The 26,121-nt window shown below is 33.5% G+C and overlaps 1 pseudogene across 1 annotated transcript; it reads left to right on the top strand.

Annotated features, from left to right (window-relative positions):
* Nucleotides 1–15,197: 15,197 nt before the first annotated feature.
* Nucleotides 15,198–22,008, top strand: LOC150030612 (putative O-methyltransferase 3; annotated as a pseudogene). The gene is made up of 2 exons (XR_016526686.1): nt 15,198–16,068; nt 21,538–22,008. The product of XR_016526686.1 is annotated as a putative O-methyltransferase 3 (transcript).
* Nucleotides 22,009–26,121: the final 4,113 nt, after the last annotated feature.

The following is a 26,121-nucleotide window of genomic DNA, read 5'->3' as shown; positions in this document are numbered from 1 at the left end:
TCATCCAAATTGTACTCAATGCTCGAAGTTCAGATACCATCTTACTGTATCAATTAGGCTTAGAACAATAAAATTCTTGTACTAATCATTATAATCTGTGAAGGAAATCTAAACATAGAGATCCAGTCAGCGAAAGCAGATTGTTCCAAATCCTATTGAGAAAGAACATAAACACATTACAGCTTACAAGAACAGATTATACATAATTCAGTAAATTACAAGCATGCTTCTTTAAAAGAATGAACAAGGGATAAAGTATGCAAACCTTTGAAGAACTCTTTCTTCAAGCATCCCTCGATCAATCTCCAATGCGTCCAACGAAGTACTCGAACGCAACAATCAAAACAGCCATCAACATGAACTGAAGAATCCTCGATCACTATCGAGTCCAACTCGATCCTCAAACCTCGAAGGGAATTAGAATACCACCACAAGAGTTACCTTGGTATTCTCAGTGTGAGAATCCAAGAGTTGTGGACTCTGTGTGACTTTGGATAAAGGAATGAAGGAGGAAGACGATCGAGTAAGTGGGAGATGGATGGAGTCTATCGTATAGACTAGATACTCGATCGTTTAGTAAGAAGAAGCCTATTGTACAAACTTTGCTACTCGATCGTCGAGCAACGAGTATCGAGTAACTATCGTATAGTAAACTCGGAACTCGATCGTTTAGACTCTCTATGTTATCGTTTAGTATAACGCTTTTACTCGATAGACTTTTATGTGAGATCTACTTCCAAATGAATCAACTACTAAATTTTGGGAAACGATTTTCCTTTTATCTCACAGTTACCATAACTTCCAATAACCTCTCACTCTATTGGTTATTAAAGAAAAAGAATTAATTATCATATAATTATTATATTATAAATAAATATGATAACCAACTTATCATATTATATTTATAACCTATTTTTTTTAATATTTCATCATATGAAACATACAAACCATAGTTCTTTGTCTATGTTATTGTATTTTATATAAATCATATTATATTAATTCCTCCAATTAATGTATCTAATACATCATATCAATTATATCATATATAATTTAATTAATATATGATATAATTGATATGATATGAGGATAATGAATTAATGTTTTTCATTTAATGAAATAAATTATTAAGTGTAGTAAAATTTAATCTTCTTTGATAGAGACTGATTGAAGTCTATAAGGGTCTATTAGCTGTAGAAATTGATAGTCGTCTATCATTAATACTATCAGTGATAGAAACTGATACAAGTTTATCACTAATAGATACTGATAGAATTTTATCAGTGTCTATCATTGATAGATGCTGATAGAATTCTAACAATTCTATCACTATTGATAGATGTTGATAGAATACTAATAGTGATTGAAACTGATAGAAATCTACTATTAATAGAGATTGATAGAAGTCTATCATTGTCTACCAATGATAAAAACTGATAGAAGTCTATCATTGATAGTATAATGATATAAGTCTATCACTGATAAACGTTAATAAAAGTTTATCAAAATTTCCCAAACAATTATAGGTTATGAGAGAATATATATAGAATGTGATTCATATATACCTTAAATAAGATTTAATTAATACATAAGATAATTAATGATTAATTAATTAATTAATTTTGATCTAATTAAATACCTCTATTGTTGCAGTTGCAAGGGAGTGGAGTAGGGAAAGGAGATATTGGGATGAGATCTGAATGGGTGGTACTCTGCATTTTTATAGAAACAAAAGAAACCTCTCACCTTCCTCTCAATGGCATTCCCTTTTCTTTCTCAAGGTTCTCACAAACCTCTTTGTCCAAGAGAATAGTAAAGAAGATTCTATTGGTGGTGTCTTGTTCGCATCAGTTCGTGTTGTGAAATTCATTAAGACCAAGAGAAGTTCAGAAGACTGTTCTTCAAAGGTTAATTTCTTGTCTCTATACTTTGTTTTTCCACAACATGCTTAATCTATTTTTTTAATTCTGGAAAAAAATATTTTCTCCCAAATTCAAAAATAAAACCGATAAAACGCTTCTGCATTGGGATTCAGTTCTTTCATAAACATATTGATGTAAAATATCATTTTATTGTACTAAAAAGTTTATCATAGAATAAATCGAAAATGGTAAGATTGAAGTCTTAAAGGTTCATACCTCAGATAATGCTACAAACATGTTGATAAAGTCTATTCTTCATCTCAAATTGTTTAAATTTCTAGAACTAATCGGCTTTGACTTACCTAAAAAAGGATGAACAAGACTTTAGCATGGGAGTCATAAAATTCTAGTTGCTTTCAAGGTGGAGATTGTTGAAACCGGTTACTCTTAACCTTTGTGAAACCTGTTGCAACATATAATTTCTTTTATTATTTTAAACCTCTCACTCATTATAAAAGCTAGATGAAAGAGTAGAAATAGTGTTATTACAAGCTATGAAAAACAACTCAAACGGTTGTTAGAAAATTAGTTACAAGCTGTCTTTAAATACATCTGTAAACTTCTTGTACATACATGAGTGGAAAAAAGATTGAGAGATCGAGATAGCTAAAAATACTCATCTTGTAATTCTTGTTGTAGCTCCCCGATCAAGAAATCATCAGCTTCTTCGTGGATGTAGGCTCCCTTTGGCCAGACCATGTAAAAATTATTGGTGTGTTTCCTCTTCCTTTATCTTCTTTATCTTCTGATCGTTTACCTTAGCACCTCCATTGTCTAGATGAAAATCGGCAGCACCTCCATTGTCTAAACGAATCTCGGCAGCATCTCCCTCTGGTTTTTTCCTCTTTTCTCTCTCGTTTTCTTCTACAAGAAAGAAAAGAATAGGGTTGGTCATTAAAATGTTTTCAATTCCCTGAGTGCTTGAGGTGAATCGTAACCATCAAAGTGTATGGTAAAGATCAATCTTCACGAAGATTGTGCTTTTAGCACACGGTTTTGTTTTAGATCAAATTTCATTAGTGATTTTGGTTTTAATTAGGGCCAGGCTGTCAACTAAAGCCCAAATAACTTTGTTTCAATTAGCAATTGTTCTTTCAAGCCCATCAAGCCCAACAAGTGGTATTAGAGCCTACATGAAAACTTCAAGATTAGTCAAAGATTCTAAAGAAACAAAATCTTGGAGCTTTCAGACAGAGAAATGGTAGTAGCAAGATATGATATTGAAAAGTTTGATGAGAAAGAAGACATTAGCTTGTGGAAAGCCAAGTTCAAACCCATTTTAGGGCAACAAAGGGTTCATAAAGCCCTTGAAGATCCAGCCAAGCTACCTACTATTGCAACAAAAGAAGAAAAGGAAAACATTGAGTTAATTACTCATGGCACACTTGTTCTTAATTTGTCAGACAGGTTTTTAAGACAAGTGATCGACCAAGAAACAACATTCAAGATGTGGAGTAAGCTGAATGAGCTCTATGAGACAAAGAATCTTCCCAACAAGATTTTCCTAAGGGAAAGGTTTTTCACCCTCAAAATGAGTTCTTTGAAATCCTTGACAGGAAACTTAGATGACTTTAAAAGAATTACTACTAAATTCAAGACTCAAGGAGAAGAGATTGGGGTAGATAATGAAGTCTTTGTATTTCTAAACTCACTTCCGAATTCCTATAAGGATGTCAAGGCTGCCCTAAAGTATGATAGAGACTCTCTAACTACTGATATTATCATTTCAGCCCCTAAAATCAGAGAGATGGAGCTTCTAACCAGCAAGGAAGATAAGCCCAGTGCTGAGGGTTTATTTGTCAAGGGAAAGTCTAAAAAAAAAATAAGAAAAAGGGGAAGCAAAACTCAACAAAAGAGGGCAAAGAAAAAACCAAGATTAGATGTAAATATTGCAAAAAGTTAGAACATCTAATCAAGAATTGTAGAACATTGAAATGGAAAAATGAGCAGAAGAACAAGCAATCACAGCCTCAACAGAAAGTCCAACAAAATCAATCAGGTGAAGCTTCAGTTTGTGAGGATTCTTACTTCTATTCAGATGCCCTAGTTACATCAAATTTAAAGGCATATGAAGAATCTAATAAGAACCTAGATTGGGTTCTAGACTCAAGGTGTTCTTTTCACATGACACCCCACAAAGACTGGTCAGCACTTATAGAGAATTGGATGGAGGCTCAGTTTACATAGATAATAATAACTCATGTTCAGTGGTTCGTATTGGTTCTGTATCACTCGAACTTGAAGATGTATCACTCAAACTTGAAGATTTCACTAGGCATGCTTGATTCGATTGGTTGTGAATACAGAGGAAAGGAAGGCTACTGTAAATTTTTGAAGAACAACAAGCCTATTCTCAGAGGGGTTAAGATAAATGGTGTCTATATTGTTCAAGGAGTTCAGAAAATGCATTCAGCTTTGGTTATAATTCAGAAGCAGCCTACTGAAGGAGATCTTTGGCACAAAAAACTCTCACACATTAGTGCCAAAGGTCTACAAGCTCTTGCTAAACAAGGAATTCTATTAAGGGAATTCATCAAAGCCTATCCTTCTGTGAACACTGTGTGATAGGCAAGGCTACAAGGCAGAGTTTTGTAATGGCTCAGCATACAACCAAGGCCATCCTTGATTATGTGCATTCGGACCTATGGGGTCCCTCACCTTTCCAATTCTTGAGTGGAGCCATGTACTTCTTAACCTTTGTGGATGATTATTCTAGAAAATGTTGGATACATTTCCTTAAATCTAAAGACTTAGTGTTTGATAAGTTCAAAGAATGGAAGACTATGGTTGAAAAAATATCTAACAATCAAATTAAATGTCTAAGAACTGACAATGGGCTTGAGTTCTGTGCAGAAGATTTTAATATTTTTTGTAGACAACAGGGTATTACTAGACACAAGATTGTTAGGTATACACTTCAGTAAAATGGGGTGGCAAAGAGATTGAATAAAACTATTATGGAAAGAGTAAGAAGCCTACTGTCAGATATAATTCTCCCTGAGAAATTTTGGGTTGAGGCAGCATCTTATATTGTCTATACCCTAAACAGATTCCCTCATGCATCTCTTAATCTTTTAACTCTTGAAGAAAGGTGGACCAAATAACCTCCAAGCCTAAATAATCTAAGGGTGTTTGGTTGCATTGGATTTGTCCATCAGAACAAGGGAAAATTAGATGCCCGAGATATAAAATGTATGTTGTTAGGTTTCACAGAAGGAGTAAAGGGATTTAGAATGTGGCAGAGAAGAGATGTATTACAAGTAGAGATGTTATTTTCAGGGAGGCTGAGATGTTTATGCAAGGATCTACATCTAATGTTACAGTACCTCAAAGGAATAATGATACAATTGAGGTGGAGCAAGTTCTCAACCCTAGCTCTGATCCTTCAAGCTCAGAATCACTTTTTGATCAACTACCTCATCTTGAAGAAGAAGTAGAAGATGTTATTTCTGATCCAGAGTAAGAAGAACCAGATTTTAGGGGGTACAACCTAGCTAGAGATAGACAAAGAAGAATTATTGTGCCACCTTCAAGATATGATGACTACTTAGCTCTAAATACTTCAGATCTATATAATGAAGCAGAACCCTCAACTTTTGAAGAAGCAGTGAGTTGTCCTAAAGCTAAAGCTAAGTTGTGGATAGAAGAAATGAATGAAGAAGTTGATTCACTAGTAAAAAATAACACTTGGGAGTTGACACTTTTGCCCAAAGGTTACAAACCAATTGCATCCAAATGGGTGTACAAATTGAAGGAGGGATTCCCTAATAATCAAGGACCTAGATATAAAGCTAGGTTGGTAGCTAAGGGATTTACTCAAAGACTAGGTGTTGATTTCAATGAGTCTCCAGTGGTCAAGAAAACTTCTATCAGACTCTTACTGTCTATTGTGGCTCAAAATGATCTAGAGCTAGAGCAACTTGATGTTAAAACAACTTTTCTACATGGTTTTCTAGAAGAAGTTATCTACATGAGCCAACCTAAGGGGTATGAGGTCAGAGGGAAAGAAGACCATGTTTGCCTACTTAAAAGGTCTATCTATGGCCTTAAACAGTCACCTAGGTGCTGGAACAGAAGATTCAGTGACTTTATGCAAAAGAATGGCTTTAATAAGAGTTCCTATGATAGCTGAAACACTGACACCTACATTCATCCTATCTATTTGTTACACTATGTGGATGATATGCTATTATCAGGAACAACTATGCAAGAATTAAATAAAGTCAAAGATCTACTCAAGTCAGAATTTGAAATGAAAGACATGGGCCATGCAAAAAGAATACTAGGCATTAATATAATCAGAAACAGAAAATAAAACATTCTCAGCATTGATCAGTCACAATATTTTCAGAAATTGCTTAAGAAATATCATATGACAGAGGCTAAATCAGTTTGTACTCCTATTGCTAATCATTTCAAACTTTCAGCAAAGAATTCACCTAAAGAATCTGACATTGAACATCTGAAGGTAATGTCAACTATTCCCTATTCCCAAGTTATGGGAAGCCTAATGTATCTAATGGTGTCTACAAGGCCGGATATTGCTTATGCTACTAGTTTGGTAAGTAGATATATGGCTAATTCAGGTAAGAGGCACTGGGAGGCAACTAAGTGGATAATGAGGTACCTTAAAGGCACTACAAGTGCTAAACTAATGTATCAACAACTATCAGACAGAGAACCACTAATTGGGTATGTTGACTCTGACTATGTTGGAGACCTAGACGAAGATCTTTATCAGGTTATATCTTCCTATATGGAAGGTGTGTTCTAAGCTGAAAGGCTACATTGCAATAAGTAATAGCCCTTTCTACTACTGAGGCAGAGTTTATTGCTCTCTCAGATGCAGTAAAAAAGGGTTTATGGCTAAAGGGTCTCCTAAGTGATTTTAAGATCAAACAGAATACAGTAAAAATATTTTGCGATAATTAGAGTACCATACATTTATCAAAGCATCTACAGTATTATAACAGAACAAAGCATATAGATGTAAAATACCATTTCATTCGAGAACAGATTGAAGGACAGCAAATAGAAGTGTTGAAAGTTCATACCTCAGAGAATGCCTCCGACATGTTGACAAAGACTGTCACTCAGTTCAAACTTCAAAAATGGCTTGATATTATAGGGTTTGAGCTGAGAGACAAAGGTTAAAAGAAGAAGAGATTCAGTACAAAGAAGCTGAAGAAACAACTTGAAGTTTTCTTTCAAGGTGGAGTTTTTTATTACAAGCTATGAAAAACAACTTCAAAGGTTGTTAAAAAATTAGTTACAAGTTGTCTTTAAATACATCTGTAAACTTCTTGTACATACATGAGTGGAAAGAAGATTGAGAGATTGATATAGCTAAAAATACTCAACTTGTAATTCTTGTTGTAGCTCCACGATCAAGAAATCATCAGCTTCTCCATGGATGTAGACTCCCTTTGGCCGAACCACGTAAAAATTCTTGGTGTTCTTCCTCTTCCTTTATCTTCTTTATCTTCTGATCGTTTACCTCAGCACCTCCATCGTCTAGACAAAACTCGGCAGCACCTTCATCGTCTAGACGAATCTCGGCAGCATCTCCCTCTTGTTTTTCCCTTTTTCTCTCTCGTTTTCTTCTGCAAGAAAGAAAAGAATAGGGTTAGTCATTAAAGTGTCTTCAATTCCCTGAGTGCTTGAGGTGAATCGTAACCATCAAAGTGTAGGGTGAAGAACAATCTTCACGAGGATTGTGCTTTTAGCACACGGTTTTGTTTTAGATCAAATTCCATCAGTGGTTTTGTTTTAATTCGGGCCAGGCTTTCAACTAAAGCCCAAATAACTTTGTTTCAATAAGAAATTATTCTTTCTAGCCCATCAAGCCCAACAAATAGCTAAAAGAGTGATTGTGAAAAACTCATCTAGAGTGAGAAATAGCGTCTTCAAGTTTTCGCTTTTCAAAACTACCATCTTTTTCTAAAACTTGTTAGAATAGTTTTTCTTGATCTATCTAAATTGAGATTGACCATCAAGATTTACTTTAAAAAAATTAATTTTTTTTAACTTATCGATTAATTTGGGCTTTCTCAGTACATCCCGACCATTACACATCGAGATTCGGTTAATTTTTTCAAATATAATATAATCTTCCAAAATCTTATACCAAATCTTATATATTTTAAGATTTTCTACAAATTCAGCCAAATATTATATAAAAAATTTACGTAACTTTTCAAATCTTTAGCTCAATTTATGTTTCACGGTTATTGAATGTTCAAATATCCAAATGGTTTTTAATTGATCAACTTGTGATTTTTAAAATTTGAGAAAAATCAATCTTGCAAAAGATTAAGTAAAATGTGAGAGATTATATAGAATCTCGGTGTTAATTTGTTCGAGAATGTACCGAGAAAGCTCAAATATATAAAATCACGATGTTAATCTACTCGAGATTAGTATTGAGATTTTATATATTTTTCATATCTTAGCTTTTTAATTTTGCAAAATTTAATCTTTCCCAAAAATTTTAAAATAAAAATGTAATCACTTGAGATTCATTTGTATAATTGGTAAATTCATTTGAAATTTTGAAAATTCATATAATTGTGGAAACATAAAATGAACTAAATATTTTTAAAAAATTACATTATAATATTTGGTAAAGATAAGTTAACTACTAGAATATTTGAAAATGTATAAGATCATTTGGTATAAGATTTAGAAAGATTACATAATATTTTAAAAAAATTAGATGAATGTAGATGGATAATGACCGAGATGTACCAAGAAGGTCTAAATCAATCGATAAGTTAGAAAAAAATTGATTTTTTAACTGAATTTCAATGACCGATCTTGCTTGAGATGGACAGAAAAAACTAGTTGAACAAAAAACATGCTAGTTTAACATGAAAATTTGAAGAGATTACTTCGGACAATTTTCCTTTCTAGTTTTCAATCCAAGAAGTTGATCGGAATAAAATGGAGGCTCCCTTTACTAAAGTGGACGTAGCATCAACTTGCTTTGCACCATTGAAGAACTAAAACAAAAGTTTTTTGGAAAATTATAAGAAATAACATATTCTAAGTTTCACTTTTCAAAACTACCATACTTTTTGAAAACTCAACTAGTTTTTTTTTTAAAAGTCAACTAGTTTTTCTCATTCAATCTCGATTGAGATTCATCATTGAGATTCAGTTAAAAAATTAGCTATTTTTCCTCCTATTAATTGTTTTGGGTTTTCTCTTGTGAAATCTCAAGTAGTATTTAAAGTGAAATTCCACTAATTTTTTCAAATATTATTTAATCTTTTCAAATCTTATACCAAATCTTATATCTTTTCAAATTTTCTCTAATTTGATCAAATCTTACGTAATTTTTCAAAATTTTCACACAATTTATGTTTCCATAATTATCTGAATTTTCAAATTTCAAAATAGAGTTATCGGAAAAAATCTAGTACTAACATAGTACATACTATCCATATTCATCATTTGACACGTCAGTAAATGATTTATTAATTTATTATTTATTTTGTGGATCCCACATTATTTTTAAATGCCACTCTTGTGGCAAGCAATAAATGGGGGTAGTATGAAAAATTTTCTATACTACCATAGTACTAGAAATTCCTCCGGATTTATCAATTATCAAAATGATTTTTTTCAATGGACTTTAGATGATTGCATTGTGATTTTTAAATTTTAGAAAAGATCAAATTTTGTGAAAATTGAGTAAGATTTGGAAAATATAAAGAATTTCGGTGTTATTGTATCTAAGATTTTACCCAGAAAATCCAAATATATAGAATATCAATGTTAATCTTGCCCGAGATAGCACTGAGATTCTTTATATTTTCCAAATCTTAGTTAATGTTTTTACAAAATTTGATATTTGGGCAAAAGATTTGAAAAATTAGATAAACTTTGATATCAAATTTGTAAATATTACATAATAGTGCACAACACCGAGAAAATTCAAAACAATTGATAAGAGGAAAAAAGATTAATTTTCTAACTAAATCTGAAAAAACTATTTTAATGAATTTAAAAAAAGTTCTTAGTTTTGAAAAATAAAAAAACGTGAGGATTCTATTTCTGACAATATTTCAATCTTTTCATCTCCTCCTTTGTATTATGCATTTCACATTTTATGAAGTCAATTAGGGGTGTTCGTGGGTGGGGTTGGGTTGAGTTTAGGGATATTTTAGATTCAACCCTATGCTTCGTTTGTGTATTTTTCTAACCCAAACTAATTCAATTATGAACCCAAACCAAACCAATCCAAAAAAAATGGGTTGGGTTGATTTGGTTCCATTGGTTCCCTTAAACAAAGAGGAGATTGAAGAAATATTTCAGATATTTGATAGGCCTCCAATTTAGTAGGCGAATCATATAGCATTTGGTAGTTCCAGGCAAGCGATCGCGGGGTCTTCGTGGGCGATCGTCTAGTGTTACTCAGCGATCGTGTAGCCGAGCTTAGTGACCATATAACATTTGGTAGGCGATCGTATAACACTGGGTAGGCGATCGTATAGCATTTTGTTACTCAGCGATCGTGTAGCCGAGCACCGATCATGTAGCATTTGGTAGGCAATCGTATAACATTGGGTAGGTGATCGTATAACATTTTGTTACTCAGCGATCGTGTAGCCAAGCTCAGCGATCGCATAGCATTTGGTAGGTGATCGTATAGCATTGGGTAGGCAATCGTATAGCATTGGGTAGGTGATCGTATAACATTTTGTTACTCAGCGTTCGTGTAGCAGAGCTAAGCGATCGTTTAGCTGAGCTCAACGTTCGTGTAGCCGAGCCCAGTGATCGTGTAGCATTTGGTAGGCGATTGTCTAGAATTGGGTAGGCGATCGTATAGCATTTTGTTACTTAGCGATCGTGTAGTGGAGCTCAGCGATCGCGCTCAACGATCGTATAGTATTTTGTAAATGATCGTTTGGACTTGTTAAGCGATCGTCTAGTCTCTAGGTCGGTGAAAATTCGAACCGAACGGTTTTCCTATGAACCAACCTATTCGGGTTCATTAAAAAAAAACCCAAACCAAACCAATTTTTTTTAACCAACCTAAATTAGCTGGGTTGGATTGGGTTGCTCGATTTTTCGGGTCTTTGATTTTTTTGAATACCCCTAAAGTCAATAAACAACTTTTTCAATTTCTCTTCTGTTCGTTCGTGAGTGAAAAGTAAGGTAGTGTGTAGTTTTTCTTTTAGGTATACACGTGTAATGTTTGGTGAAAAAAATGTGTAAAACACTACAGTAATTTTTTTAGGGAATTTGGACCCTTCATTTAGATCATGTTCATTAAAAACGGATAAAAAAAAAAGTAGATCCCATTTGATTATTTTTTATATTGTTTACTTGTGTTATATATTTGTATTGACATATGAGTCCCACATCTAAATCTGTAGTGAAATAAGACAATTTGATTGATGAATAAAGAGTACTCGATCCGATTGTATCTGAGAATTTCTTATCATTACCGTTATCGTTATAGTTACCATTATGGCTATCATTGTTATTACAATTATAGTTGAAAATACCATTACTACTACCATTACTGTTACCATTTGAAAAAATTCATAATTTTAAGTAAATACGATCAAAATCAATCTAATTATATTTGCGATTCAAACTCATTATAATTGATCAATCAATAAAAATTTATTATAATTATACCGATTTTCATTACGATTTGATGAATGTGACCTTAGTATAATATTTTTCATAATTATGGCACCTCACGCCATCTTCACGTCTAAGGTTTTAGGAGTATACCCAAAATGCCATTTGAGAGATAATCTCTAGCTTCTAAAATACAGTATAACAAAATATAGCTTCTATTTTAGATAAAATCTTTAAAATTATATTAATTTTGTTTTTTTTAAAGAATTGCATATCTAATTTTTCTTTTAAAAAAATAACTTTTAAATATCATAATCATTTTTGTCGTATCTCCAAAATAATGGTGGAAACTGAGGTGGAAGAAAGTCGTGGGTCACTCGTTTGCTATGAAAAAGGAGGTTGGTCGTTTGGTTTGCAATCGTCAAATGGTTTATGACATAAATATGCCCAGTTTATGTATGTTGTTCATTAATTGGCAAAATATTTAATACATAAGAAGAAAAGACAAAATAACTATGTTATGTTATCATCCTAGGGTTGTACAATTTTGTCTTTAAACATTCTAGGGTGCCATCTCCTGTAAATAGCTATGTTATCATTAAATTTATTGTGAAAAATATATATATATAAAAAAAACCGTAGCCGCTTAGTACTGTTCTTTATTTTGTTAATATTAAGCGATCGTTTAGGTTTTATTAAGCGATTGTTTAGAGAATACTAAACGATCATTTAGCTAATTGTTCCATGATCGTTTAGGTTTATGCTAAATTTATAGAATACAATTGGTGTTGTACGTTTAACTAAGCAAATAAATAACCAAGCGATCGTTTAGATAAATTTGTGTTAAAATTACTAAGCGATCGTGTATAATTTACTAAGCGATCATGTATAATTTACTAAGCGATCAAGGATAATTTACTAAGCGATTATGTGCGATCGTGTATAATTTACTAAACGATCGTATAGTAATTTACTAAATGATTACTAAACGTTTGTGTTCAACAGACGCATTAATGCGGCGTACGGGGAAAAAAATTAAATAAAATATTCCCAAATACCGGTTTATTTATTTTAAATACGACGTACGAGACTAAAAAAATAATAAAATATTCCAGAATGCATCTCTTCAAGAGGCGTACTCGGATGAGGACAAAAAAAACCATTTATTTTTCTTAAATAAGTTAGAAACTACCCATTTTCTCCAATTAACTTTCAAAATACCCCTATTTAAATAATCCAAAAAATGGATCATGCCCAATACAAAAGTCAGAGATGATAAATTGATTTAATTTCCTCACAGCTTGCCACAATGATTAATTTGGACAGTGAACTAGTGCAAAAAAATAAAATATATTTTGTGAGTGTGGAGAATGAACTTGTTGTCTTGAGCTATAACCATATATTTATAGGAGTAGTTGACTTATATTCAAAATGTTTAAAATGTCGATATCGACTGAAATATCGAGGTTTTAGTTCTATGAAAATTTCGATGGAAATATCAATAAATTTTGACTTTGATGGATATTTCTAGAAAAATTATAAAAACAAAAAATTCAAAAATAAAGTTAAATTAACAAATAAACATTTTATGATTTTTAAATAAATTAACATCTCTATAATTTACATTAGTGATATTTTGTTGCTTAATTATTATGTTTCGTAGATTTTTCTGGATATAATGTACATATAGATTCACCCTCATGTTGATGTCGATGGAAATATTGATATGCGATGGAAATTTAATATTATGCTTATATTGTCTCAATAAGTTTTAGAGTTACTCTGAGATAATTCTTCTTCCCACCCGATCAGAGGTCGTGATCTATTGTGCATCTGGCTAGGACGATCTCAAGCACCTTTTCCCTTAGGTGCATTTTGATTTATAGGATGATACTTTGGATCGGGACATACACGAGATATGCCCTATTAGTTATTTTGCCACCATCAGCCTTGACCTTGGATGAGGCTGAGAGGACATTAATTTGCACCTTAACTCGAGCTAACCCTCTCATCTAGGCCTGAAAAATCATTTTATTTTCTTGGCCTTATTACTTCATCCTTATTTTATGTAAATTATATCCTCCAGTGTAAAATCACCCATAACAAATTAAATTTATTCACGATGTATTAATTAAAATATACCAATAATTTAATATAAAACTAATTTTTTTTATAAAAAAAATACACTTTTAATAATCAATCCAATCAGTTAACATCACTAAATAAAATAGAGAAGAAATTCACATCCTTAATATAAATGTAAAGATAATATTTGGATGCATCTCGAGATGTACTCATTTTTGTGCATCTCACTCTATTTAAAAGTTAAAATAAATAAAAAGAAAAAAAAAAAGAAAAAAAGAAGCAACAGATATTTTCTATTTGTCAAACTATAATTGATCAATTGGATAAAATATACAAAAATAGATATTATTGTAAGATGCAACTAAATATTTTTCATAATAAAATTTTTAAAAAAAAAGTACCTACAGCATATACTCGTGATGTATGCATGATGGAGCCGTTGATTCTAATTTGTAATAGTATTTTATTAAGAGAGAAAAAAGAACACAGGAACGAATAAAATTTAAAAATTATTATGTCACGAGATACTAATAAAGAAAATTAATAAGGATAATGTGTAAAAAGAAGAGAAGAAATTTGAAGAAATTTGCTGAAAACACAAAACAAAAATACTAAAAGAACCATATTAAAATAATGATGGTTTCTTTAATTATAAATAATGAATAGTGGTAGTATGAAATATTTATAAAAAAACAAAAATACTTTTTTGGTTCTTAGGTTTTGGGTTTAGTTTCTATTTAGTTATAAAATTTCAAAATGTTATACTTTTAGTAACTGTATTTTGAATTTAGTCATTTGGTTTTAAAATATTACAATTTTACGTTTGAAATTTGATTTTTTGTTTTTTAATATGGTCTTCTAAGTTTCAATGTAGTACAACTTCTAACTTCTATTTTTGCTAAATGCTCACTTTCAATCTTAAATGTTAAGGTCTATTAATATATTTAAAAGAATTAAAATTGGTTGAGTTTTTCACTATTTTTCTTCCCTTCATAATTATTTATATTAATTAATAGACTGAAATGTCAAACATCAAAATAAGTTAGTGAAAAATCAAAGTTAATAATGTAAATCTTGAAATCTAGGGATCGTCATATTGAAATAAATCTCAAATGTCGAACGTAAAATTGTGGGCTATTTTTAAATATAAAAAAATAAATCAAAATATTTATAAGATATAACGAAATTTTATAACTATCAATGATAGATTCTATCAGTGTCTATCAATATCACTGATAGACACTGATGAAGCATCTATCATTGATAGTTCTAAAATTTTGCTATATTTTGCAAATATTTTCAATAGTTTTACCATTTGAAATAATTTTTCTAAAATTTTCATATTTTAAAACTCTAAAAATAAATCAAATTCAAAACTTAATAATTAAAAATATAATATTTTGAAATTTTGTAACCAAATGAAAGATAGATTAAAAAAACAATATCTTTTCCAAATAATTTTCGTACGGCCTAGATGTAGCCCAGTTGGTGGGGACTACAACAATAAATGTTGTGTCTAATCTAACAAGACTTCGGAAAAGGAAAGGGTGGTCGAGGGGCATCATCCATCACATTTTAGGGGCTTTTCTTTTCTTTTTTCTTTTTTATGTGCATCATCCATTGATAGGAGAAACCCAAATCACATTTGGACACATCACACAACGTGTTTGGACAATTTCTCTCTTTTTGTTGTGAAAAATGAATTTGGATGGTGGAAAGATTTTAACAATGGGAGGAGATGAGTTGTTGGAAGCTCAATCTCACATATGGAATCATATCTTCAACTTCATCAACTCAATGTCTCTCAGATGCGCCATTTAACTTGGGATTCCAGACGCCATCCACAGCCATGGCCCCAACCCTATGCCTCTTTCTCTTCTTGTTTCATCTCTCAAACTTCATCCCAATAATACTCAATTCATATACCGTTTGATGCGTTTATTAACTCATTCCGGCTTCTTTGTTCTACAAGAAGAAGGATATGTGCTGACCAATTCTTCTCGCCTTCTTCTTAAAGACAATCCTTACGCTGTATCTCCTTTCCTACTTTCCATGTTGGAACCAATCCTCGTGGAGCCATGGCAATTTCTCTCAACTTGGTTCCAAACTAATGACCCGACGCCATTTGACACGGCTCATGAAATACTGTTTTGGGAGTACATGGGCAATAAGCCAAAAGATGGAGATGTTTTCAATGCAGGAATGGCGAGTGATGCGAGGTTGGTGATGAGTGTGTTATTGGGGAAACATAAAGGTTTTTTTTAAAGGAGTTAGGTCACTGGTTGATGTTTGTAGTGGCACTGGAACTATGGCCAAAGCCATTGCAAAGGCTTTTCCACAAATTGAATGCACTGCATTTGATCTCCCCCAAGTTATGACTGACTTGAAAGAAGATCAACCAAACTTCAAATATGTTGAAGGTGATATGTTTAAAGCTATTCCTCCCGCTGATGTGTTTCTTTTGAAGGTAAGCTAATCTAACTACTATGTCACATATTACAAAGAGTAATGATTGGGTATAGTCTAGGTTGTATCTAACTCTATACTTCCTTTTCTTTTACAAAAAAAAAAAAAAAAAAAAAAAAAAAAAAAAAAAAAAAAAAAAAAAAAATTATCATATGACAATCTTTTATTGGACAACTATCTCCCCAAAGATAGGTGCACTAAAAAACACAACCTTGGTATTTTCCTATTAGCAATATTTGAGGTCATTCTTGACTGCACTAATTTTTTTGCATCTCACTTTGACCGCACAATTAAAAAAACGATTTGATCACTCAATGCAAAAACAATTATAAAAAGAAATTATGAACACTTGTCTAGACTTTCCCTTGGTGATTTATCAAGATTTTTTTTTTTTGTATGGATGACTCATTCTCATGTGCCTTTATGATTAATATTGGAGTTTTGGTTTGTTGGTTTTATAATTTTCTCTAAGCCAGTGATTCTACAGATATATCAAATAAAGAATTAATATCTAGTTATGACATTAGAGTATTTTCCTATAGAATATTTTTCATATTTGGAAATATCCGACTGTGATATTTAGTCCGATAAGTTCCTTTTTGAAGCGCGACTTTTTATTCCAAATGAGGACTTATTTTCTTTATTGGATTTGTTTCTTTAATGTGAGTGTTGCAGACCATTTGAGGTTGCCACATTTGTGTAATTGGGCAGAACATTTTTCTGTATTCCGACCGAACTATTCTATATCGTGTTCTTGCTTGTTTGCTCACTATTCTATTGTGCATGTTCTTCATTCATTGAATGCAACATGTTGAAGAGTTTTAAGGTCTTAGGGGGAGCCTAAGCTATTGCTGCCAGAGAAGGGATTCTCAGTCTTATGAGGAGCCTAAGACTCAGCTTCAGAGAAGGAGTTCTCTGTCTTAGGGGGACTTAAGAGTTGTCGATAAAGGGAGTTCACTGATCGAAGAGGTAGATAATCAAGTTGAGAGAAGTCTCACACACTGTTGGGTGTTGAAGTGTTAGACGCTAATATTAACATACTTAGAAGGAGCCTAAGTTTAGTTGAGAGGGAGTCTCACATCTAAGGGAGCCTAGGTGCAGCGTGGATTAAGCTCTATGTGAGCAACTGTAGTAGTTGGTGTGTTACAGATAAGTACTACGTTATAATTTACTTAGCTCTTTAATATTAGTGGATTGTCTTTCCTAGGCTTTCTGCCCCCCAGACGTAGGTGTTTATCACCGAACTGGGTTACCAACTTTTGTGTGCTTTTACATGTTTACTTGTTATTGGTATTTTTGTTGTGATAGTTATTGTCAGTGCTTTCAGTTTAATATCCATATATCGAGTGGTGAGTCACCATAGCGCTTTTCCAATTGGTATCAGAGCGAGTCACCTTTATCCCCGGTGCTTCGATCATCGAATGAATCAAGGAAGGAGGCTCTACCACTCGTCCATCCGTTCTTGTGAAACAAACTATTCTTATTGGAATGCTTAAATGACTGCCTTTCTAAAGTCGATTGATAGCAAAACATGGAAGGCTATTGTATCCGAATGGACTTATCCTACCATTAAAACTGATGATGCAAAGGAAATATTGAAGTCAGAATCTCAATGCTCTGGAGAAGAAGATGGAGCATCTTTGGGAAATTCTCGTGCCTTGAATACCATATTCAATGGTGTAGATCGCAATATATTTAGATTAATTAACACTTGTATCTTAGTTTAGGAGGCATGAGACATATTGTTTGTTACTTATAAAGGAACATCTAAAGTAAAGATGTCTAGGTTGCAGTTGATGACATCAAAGTTTGAGCATCTTCGAATGCATGAAGAAGAATCCCTTGTTGAATTCAATGTACGTTTGCTAGATATTGCAAATGTGTCATTTGCTCTTGGAGAGAATATTTCAGAAGAAAAACTTGTCAGGATGGTACTTCGATCTCTACCCAAGAGATTTGACATAAAAATCATGACCATTAAGGGAGCTCAAGATATAACAAAGTTGAAAGTAGACGAATTATTTGGCTCCTTACTCACCCTTGAAATGACCTTGGATGGGAAATTTGACAAGAAAAATAAGAGAATTTTCCTTCAATCCACAGTTAAAGAAGAGTTGTTAAGTGACAATAGAGAATAAGAAGATCCTCTTGTTGAATCAATTTCTTTGCTTTGAAAACAGTTTAACCGTGTGCTAAAACGTTTCGATAAGAGGTCTGGTTCTTATAATAATAAAACCATGACCTTGGATGGGAAATTAAAAAAGAACTGACTTATGAATCAATCACAAACTTATGTCTTCTATTGCAAATTTGAAGCATGAACTCTCTCAAGTTAAAGAAGGATTCAATAACCAAGAATATCAGAATGTTGAATACTGGAACTGAGTCTTTGGAAAAAAATTTTATAGAAGAAAAATCTACTGGTGATAACTATGGGTTTGAATTTTCTAAAAGAGGAAGTCAGCATTACAACCAGTCAAATCTAAAAGGGAAGCAAAATATTGAGAGAGTTGAAGATCCCGAGCGTTACTGCTTTCAGGTACATCCACCAACAATATTGTACTGAAAGATAATCCCTTGACTAGATCAATGTGGGTTTGTCTTTATTGTGGAAAGGTGAGGCACAAACATCCTTTTCGCTATCAATTATTGAAGATTCTCTATAGAACCACCTATTCCAGAAGTGCTCTCTATTTCTCACAGAACCATTATAAAAATCAGACAAGAGTCAAACAGGTGTGGAGAGTGAAAAATGTTAAAAAAATGTAATGTGGTTCTAACTTCGCTCAGATTCTCTATTAAAGGTGACTGGTATTTCTATAGTGGAAGCTCTAGGCATATGACTTGTGAAAAGAGTTATTTGTCCAATCTCAAAACTGTCAGTTCCAAAAAGGTGACTTTTGGTGATGGTGCTTGTGGAAATATTATTGGGAAAGAAAAACTCAATTATCCGGGTCTTCCTCCATTGAAAGATGTAATGTTGGTTGAATGACTCACTACCAATCTAATTAACATTAGTTAGTTGTGCGACCAAGTACAAAATGTGAGCTTTACCAAAGACAAATATGTTGTCACAGACGATGTCTTTGCGTCACCTGAAATATATATTTCAGACAAATATATTACCAAAGACAAGTATTTTTAAAAATTTTGAAATATTTTTATGTCTTTGCGGAAGTGTTTGTTATATTCTTATTGATAGAGAGACTAGAAGAAAATGGGATTCCAAGTCTGATGAAGGCATATTTCTTGGATATTTCAGACATAATCAAGCTTACCATGTCTACAACAAACGAACTTATATTGTAATGGAGTCTATTAATTTTATAATTGATGATGATGCTGCTTCCCTTGGTTCTCCTCCTATTGAAGAATATCTCAATATCATTTCAGTTGTCAATATTAATGTGCCTAACATCTCGCCTAACATGCCTTCAGATGTGAATTCAGAAAATCGAGTGAAGATTAACCAGAATATCTCAGAGCAGGCAGAAGCTTGTAACAAACAACCTTCCAGCTGGGGTTCGTAATTCATCCTTCTAGTAATATTAGTGGGGACTTAGAAGAAGGAGTGATGACCAGAAGAAAGGATAAAATTAATTATCTTGACATGATCAGCAACATTTTCTTCACTTCTCCTGTTGAACCAAAGAATGTCAAAAAAGCTATTGCAGATGAAAGTTGGATAAATGCCATGCAAGAGGAGCTTGAGTAATTCATGAGGAATGACATCTGAACTTTGTCCCTAAGCCTGAATATGTGAATGTTATTGGCACAAAGTGAATTTTAAAAAACATGACTGATGAGAATGACGTTGATGTTCTGTTAACAACCAAAAAGGGGGAGTTGTTTGTGGTTTGGTTTGGTGGAGGTTTCTGACTATTTTTTGCTACTAATTATGATGTGTTTTTGCTCTAAAGACCGATATGTTTTAGCTTGTTTTGTTTTGTTCTGTTGATGTTATTGTTTTTATGAAGACTTTCTTTCAGACATCTATGCTTATTATTGAATGGTAGTTTGTTTTTGTTTTGCCTATAAAAAAAAATTATATGCCAAAGGGGGATTTTGTTGGAGATTTTGTTTGTTGGCTTTATAATTTTCTCAAAGGCAGTCGTTCTATAGATGTCTTAAATAAAGTATTAACATCCAGTTGTGACATTAAAGTATTTTCCTGCATAATATTTCCATATCAAAAAATATCCAACTATGATATTTAGTCTGATATGTTTCTTTTTGAAGCACAACTTTTTATTCCAAATGAGGACTTATTTCCTTTATTAGATTCGTTTATTTAAAGTGAGTGTTGCAAACCATTTGGGGTTGCCACATTTGTGTAACTGAGCAAGACGTTTTTCTATATTCTGGCTGAACTATTCTATATCGTGTTCTTGCTTATTTGCTCACTATTCCGTTGTGCGTGTTCTTCATCTGTTGAGTGCAACACGTTGAAAGGTTTCAAAGTTATGGAGTGCCTAAGTCATTACTGCTAGATAAGGGATTCTCGATCTTAGTAGGAGCCTAAGAGTCAGCTTCAAGGAAGGAGTTCTCAATCTTAGGGGGACTTAAGAGTTGTCCGTGAAGGGAGTTCACTGATCTAAGAGGAAAATAATCAAGTTGAGAGGAGTCTCACACACTGTCGGGTACTGAAGTGTCATATGTTAATATTAACATACTTATGGGGCGCCTAAGTTTAGTTGAGAGGGAATTTCACATCTAGGGGGAGCCTAGGTGCAGTGTGAGTTAAGCTCTACATGAGCCATTGTAGTAGTTGGCGTATTAGAGATAAGTATTACGTTATCAATTGCATAGCTCTTTAATATTAGTGGATTGTCCTTTTTGGGCTTTCTACCCCTAGATGTAGGTGTTCATCATCGAACTGGGTTACCAACTATTGTGTACTTTTACTTGTTTACTTGTTGTTGGTATTTTTGTTGTTACAGTTGTTATCAGTGCTTTCAATTTAACATCCATACATATCGAGTGGTGAGTCACCCTAGCTCTTTTTCAATTAATAATTTGCCTCTCACAAATGTATGAAATCTAACATTTTGCTTAAGTGCACCACCACATTATAACGTATCGTGTTAAGGATGGTTATATCTATCGTAGCACGCAGCAAACATCTTTATCGCGATAAAATTTTAAAACTTTGATCGCAATATTGATGACCATCACGTTAGCACTACAATAGATATGGTTATCCCTAACGGGATTCGTTATAAAATGCATAAGGGCTATGATAGACATGGTCATTCCTAACACGATATATTTATATGATTCGTTTGGTTTGAGGGTCTAAATCGAGCGAAACCGAACTGCTTATACCCCTAATCCTAACACATTAAATGATCGGAGTGACAAAGAATGTGTAAAGATTTTTTTTCCAATCTTTCCAAAATGATTATGAGCTTATAAAATGTATTCTTTGTGTATTGTGAAGAAATATGATATTTTGTATGTGACATAATAGTGGATATTACATGATTGGAGTGATGAAGAATGTGTGAAGATTCTGAAAAACTGCAAAGAAGCAATCACAAGCCATAGTAACGAAGGAAAGGTGATGGTGATTGATATTGTAGTTGGGAACAAAAATTTGGAGGAGGACTCAATCGAAACTCAGCTGTTCTTCGACATGTTGATGATGGTTTTAGTAGGTGGAAAAGAAAGAGAAGAAAAAGAATGGGCTCAATTGATTAAAGATGCTGGATTTGTCGGCTACAAAATTTTCCCAATTATGGGGGTAAGGTCTCTTATAGAGATTTATCCATAAGTATTTGTGTTGATCAAAGTTGGGATGTATTTGAGATCGAGTTTCTAAACTAATTTGCTTAGTATGTGGGAACTTTGTTACGAAAACTTATTTGAAATTATGTTTTATGTTTAACTCAAATTGGAATCTTACTTGTATGCCTTTCAAAATGTCGATGTATTCTATTTGTACATCTCATTTAACATTTAAAGAAAAAAACATTTCTTTCTAAAAATAGAAAATTTTGTTATATAACAAATTATGATTGGATAATTTTGTAGGATGCATAAAAATGAATGTAACCCAAGAAGCACCTATTTTTCTTTTCATTTCTATTTTTTTTTTATCAACACAAGAACAATACTTGAGTGCAACCCAAATGACATCTATCTTTTTCCATCCAACTATACTCACACAAAAAATGTAAGAAGAATTTATCATACGACAAATTGATTGTAAAATAACTGATAGCTGGATGCACAAAATCGAATGTGACATATAAGATACACGTAGTATTTCTTAGATTATAATGTTTTGTGTGGGTACGAGAAGAAGATAGTGAATAGATTAAGATGATGTGACAAATATTAATACCTGTACTGAGGAGCCAAAACAATTTGTTGTTGGATTTCATTTTGACATTCCTCTAATAGTTTTTTTAATTAAATTCCAACCCTACATGAAAATGACATGAAAGGTTAGAAACATACACGAAATATGCGGTACATGAAAAAGTATCAGGAACAAGACAATTTTTTCCGGTGGGAAAAGAATTTTAGCACCAAATTTGAATTTATATGGTTGTAGAACCCTTTATTTGAAAAAAGTATCAACCACTACGGCATGAAATTGACATAATTTTAGAGGGAAAAAATCAAAGCAAAATTTTTTGAATTTTTGAAATTTTATTCGATGGTCAAAGCTAATTTTGTGTATAACTTCATTTTATTGAATTTCATGAATTTATGAACATTTTTATTTTCTTTTTGTCAAAATTAGTGGCTGAATTAGAAAAAAACCTGACCAAAGTAAAAAATTCAATCCTCACTTTTAGGTTAAAAAATGATTAAATATCCTCTTGTATTTACCTATTTTAGACAATGAACTATATAAATACAGTAAATTTTGAACATAGTATTAGAGTCCAAAATTAGGGTTTGACATTGTTGTTCGTGCGACGTCAATAGTCTTCGTGTGTCGTATTGTCCGTATTCATTTGTTTCTCCATTTCGTCGGTACCCATTTCTCCATTCCGCCAGTAGCCGTGTCGCGAGCGTTTTTCGTCAGTCGGCGACTCTGGTCGTGTCTCCATTCGATTCGTACAAATCTCGTGGCTCCGTTCTCTATTCAAGTGTCAACCAGTTCGTGCGTGTCTCGGTTAGTGAAGCATCACATCTATATCTCAGTGTCACGTCTCGGTTTGTGAAACACCATCTCCAAATCGCACGGCGTTTCAGCTCTCATCTCCAGATCTTAGCGTCTTGGTTCATGAAGCATCATTTTTGGTTTGTTTCGTTCGTGGTTGCTGTCACAAGCTTCAGCGCCGTCCCAGATTCAGATCCAGTAAAGCAGCCGAGCTAAGCCATATCTCCAACTGCGTCGAGTCGATCCTTGAGACGAGCTGAGCCGAACCAAGACAAGCCATATCTTCAACTGAGCTGAGCAGAGCTGAGCCACACCTTCAGTCGAGTCGAGCTGATCAGTTGGCCGTTTTGTTTAAACCGGTTTGGTTTAACTGATCTGGTTCAGTTTTTCTTGGTTCACCACCTTGACAGCATTGGTTCTCCCATTGTGGTTGCTTCAACTGGTCTCATTGAGAATGGCAAGGACGTATGAGTCGCTCCCTTGCATAAATTGTGTAGTACATATATTAAATGAGATAGAAGAAAACATATTTCACCGAAGCTATTCTACACTCATGATCTTGAAAAAGATGACGACATCACTGTACAATAAATTTGTTCGAAGGATAACCTGATAGACTTATTTACAAAGGCATTACCAATCGCAATTTTTAAAAAATTGGTGCACAACATTGGAATGCAGGGACTTAGAGATCTTAAGTGATGTTTTTATGAGGGGAGTAAATATATTGTATTCTCACTAGAAGAATTTCGGGCTTTATTGTCGGTTTTAAACCAATATTAAAGAGCTTTAATGTCGGTTGACAACTGACATTAAAGATAGTGTTATTAAAGTCCTTTAATGTCGGTTTTAAACGAACATTAAAGGACTTTAATAACACTGTCTTTAATGTCAGTTGCAACCGACATTAAAGCCCTTTAATAAAATTTGTAACCAACATTAAAGCCCAAAATTTGTCATTTTATCAATTATTGTCCGTTTTTTTAAATTTTGTTGCCGAATCCATTTTTTGGTCAACAAGTATAACATGACACATCATCATCGAACACTATGGCTATGACATATTATTTATATATGGATTGGAAATCTATTATATTTAATCTACAAATTCTGCTATAAAATTATAATTTAAAAGGTCGTACAATAATTCAACCCTTGAAAACACAAATTACAAGTAATACAAACATTATGATTTTACAAATATTATGAGTTTACTGTCCCTCTCCACTTGGTAAGTATGGATCCCTTCATAATTCTTCTTGAACAGACCCCCCAGCTTCAGCAATGTCTGGTTATAGGCATCTTTGTTTGACCACTGTTGTTCAAAGGATCACAAACAAAAAAGGTTTAAGACAAAAGATTGAAAGTAAAAATGTGATCAGAATTCATATTAACCGTGTTTACAGGGAATGTGTATAAATTGTGTACATTCAAGGAAAAATTCTTTACTAGATTTCCCCAAGAAAAAACATAAAAAGGTTGCAATGTCAAATCTTTACTCCTTTGTTGCACCTACAAAACAAGAAAACTCAATAGTTGAATAAATGAGAGAATCTTCTTTTTAAAACTGTGAGTCATCAACTAAAAGTTATTAAAACCGTGAGTCAAACATTCTTTTAGTGTATTTAATTAGCATAATGCACATGTTCTCAAACCAATCAATCGTTTAGTTCTTGCATCTATTGCTTAGCTCCAGCGACCCATCGTGTAGCTCAATCGTTTAGTAAACGATCTCGCGCATAGGCTATCGTTTAACTACCACGCCCATCGTCTAACGCATTCACCTATCGCTTAGCATTCCGCCTATCATGTAGCACGTCTGCTCATCGTCTAGCGCAGCACGGCTATCGTCTAACGCATTCACCTATCGCTTAGTGCTCGCACATTTGCTATACGATCGTCCAGCGCCTGCCTACACGATCTCCAGCACCCGCGCATATCTACACGATTGTCTAGTGCATCACTTAGCTCTGCGCATCTTCTATACGATCGTCTACCTCATTGTTTAGCTCTCCGCATTGCTACAAGATTGTCCAACGCCCGCCTACACGATCACATACCTCATCGTGTATTGCTACCCATTTGCTACACGATCATCTACCCAGCGCCTTGCGCTCAACATTTTTCCTTCACTGCTCTTGCTCATGCATACTCAACGAAGGAGCAACTCTTGGCAACGCCTCTTGCCAATACTTCAACAAATGTATCATATACAACAAAACCATTAATCAAATCGAATTTCAAAGAACATAGACACATAAAAAGGCCCAAATCTAAGAGTAGAGAGACATATTGAAGTAAAACCGTAGTTGGCTTTCATTGAGACATTTACACAAACAATTGAGAAGCGTAACATAAGAACAAAAATTGCTGATAGTTTAAGAGAGGAAAGAGAAGAAGAGCATATTGATCTGGACGAACGACGAACGACGAACGACAGCACACATCACGTGGGAATATGAACTTTAGATCTGGAGACACATGATTAACGTATCAAGTCTGGGTGCTTATTTATCAAACTGAGAGTATAAAACACAGAAAAATAACTGAAGAGGGAACAGTAGACCGGGCTGTGGCGCTTCAACAGAATGAGCTTCACCCACGATCAGATCCGGGTTGGCTGTGGCGCTTCGACAGAACGAGCAGCAGATCTGGGCGACTGGGTGTGGCGGCGTAGGTTGAACGACGAATAGACCTGCATGAAAGCCAGATCTACATCACAACAAACTCTTCACCCACGATCGACGGAAGAATGGCAAGGGTTTGGAAGAGAGAAGTGAGAAAGAAGAGGGTCTGAAGAAGGAAGTGTGAGAATGGGAGGAAAAAGAAAATAGGGGTAGAGTGAAGAGGGAAAAATGGAGAAAATGGGGGTGAAAATAGAAAATTGGGGGAGACTGAAGAGGGAAAAATTAAGCAGGTCTTTAATGTCGGTTTAAA

Source organism: Benincasa hispida, unplaced genomic scaffold, assembly GCF_027475165.1.
Source record: "Benincasa hispida cultivar pf3 unplaced genomic scaffold, pf3_genome.v1.1 HicScf178, whole genome shotgun sequence".
Classification (NCBI taxonomy): Eukaryota; Viridiplantae; Streptophyta; class Magnoliopsida; order Cucurbitales; family Cucurbitaceae; genus Benincasa; species Benincasa hispida.
This window is presented reverse-complemented; position numbering and strand designations above follow the sequence as displayed.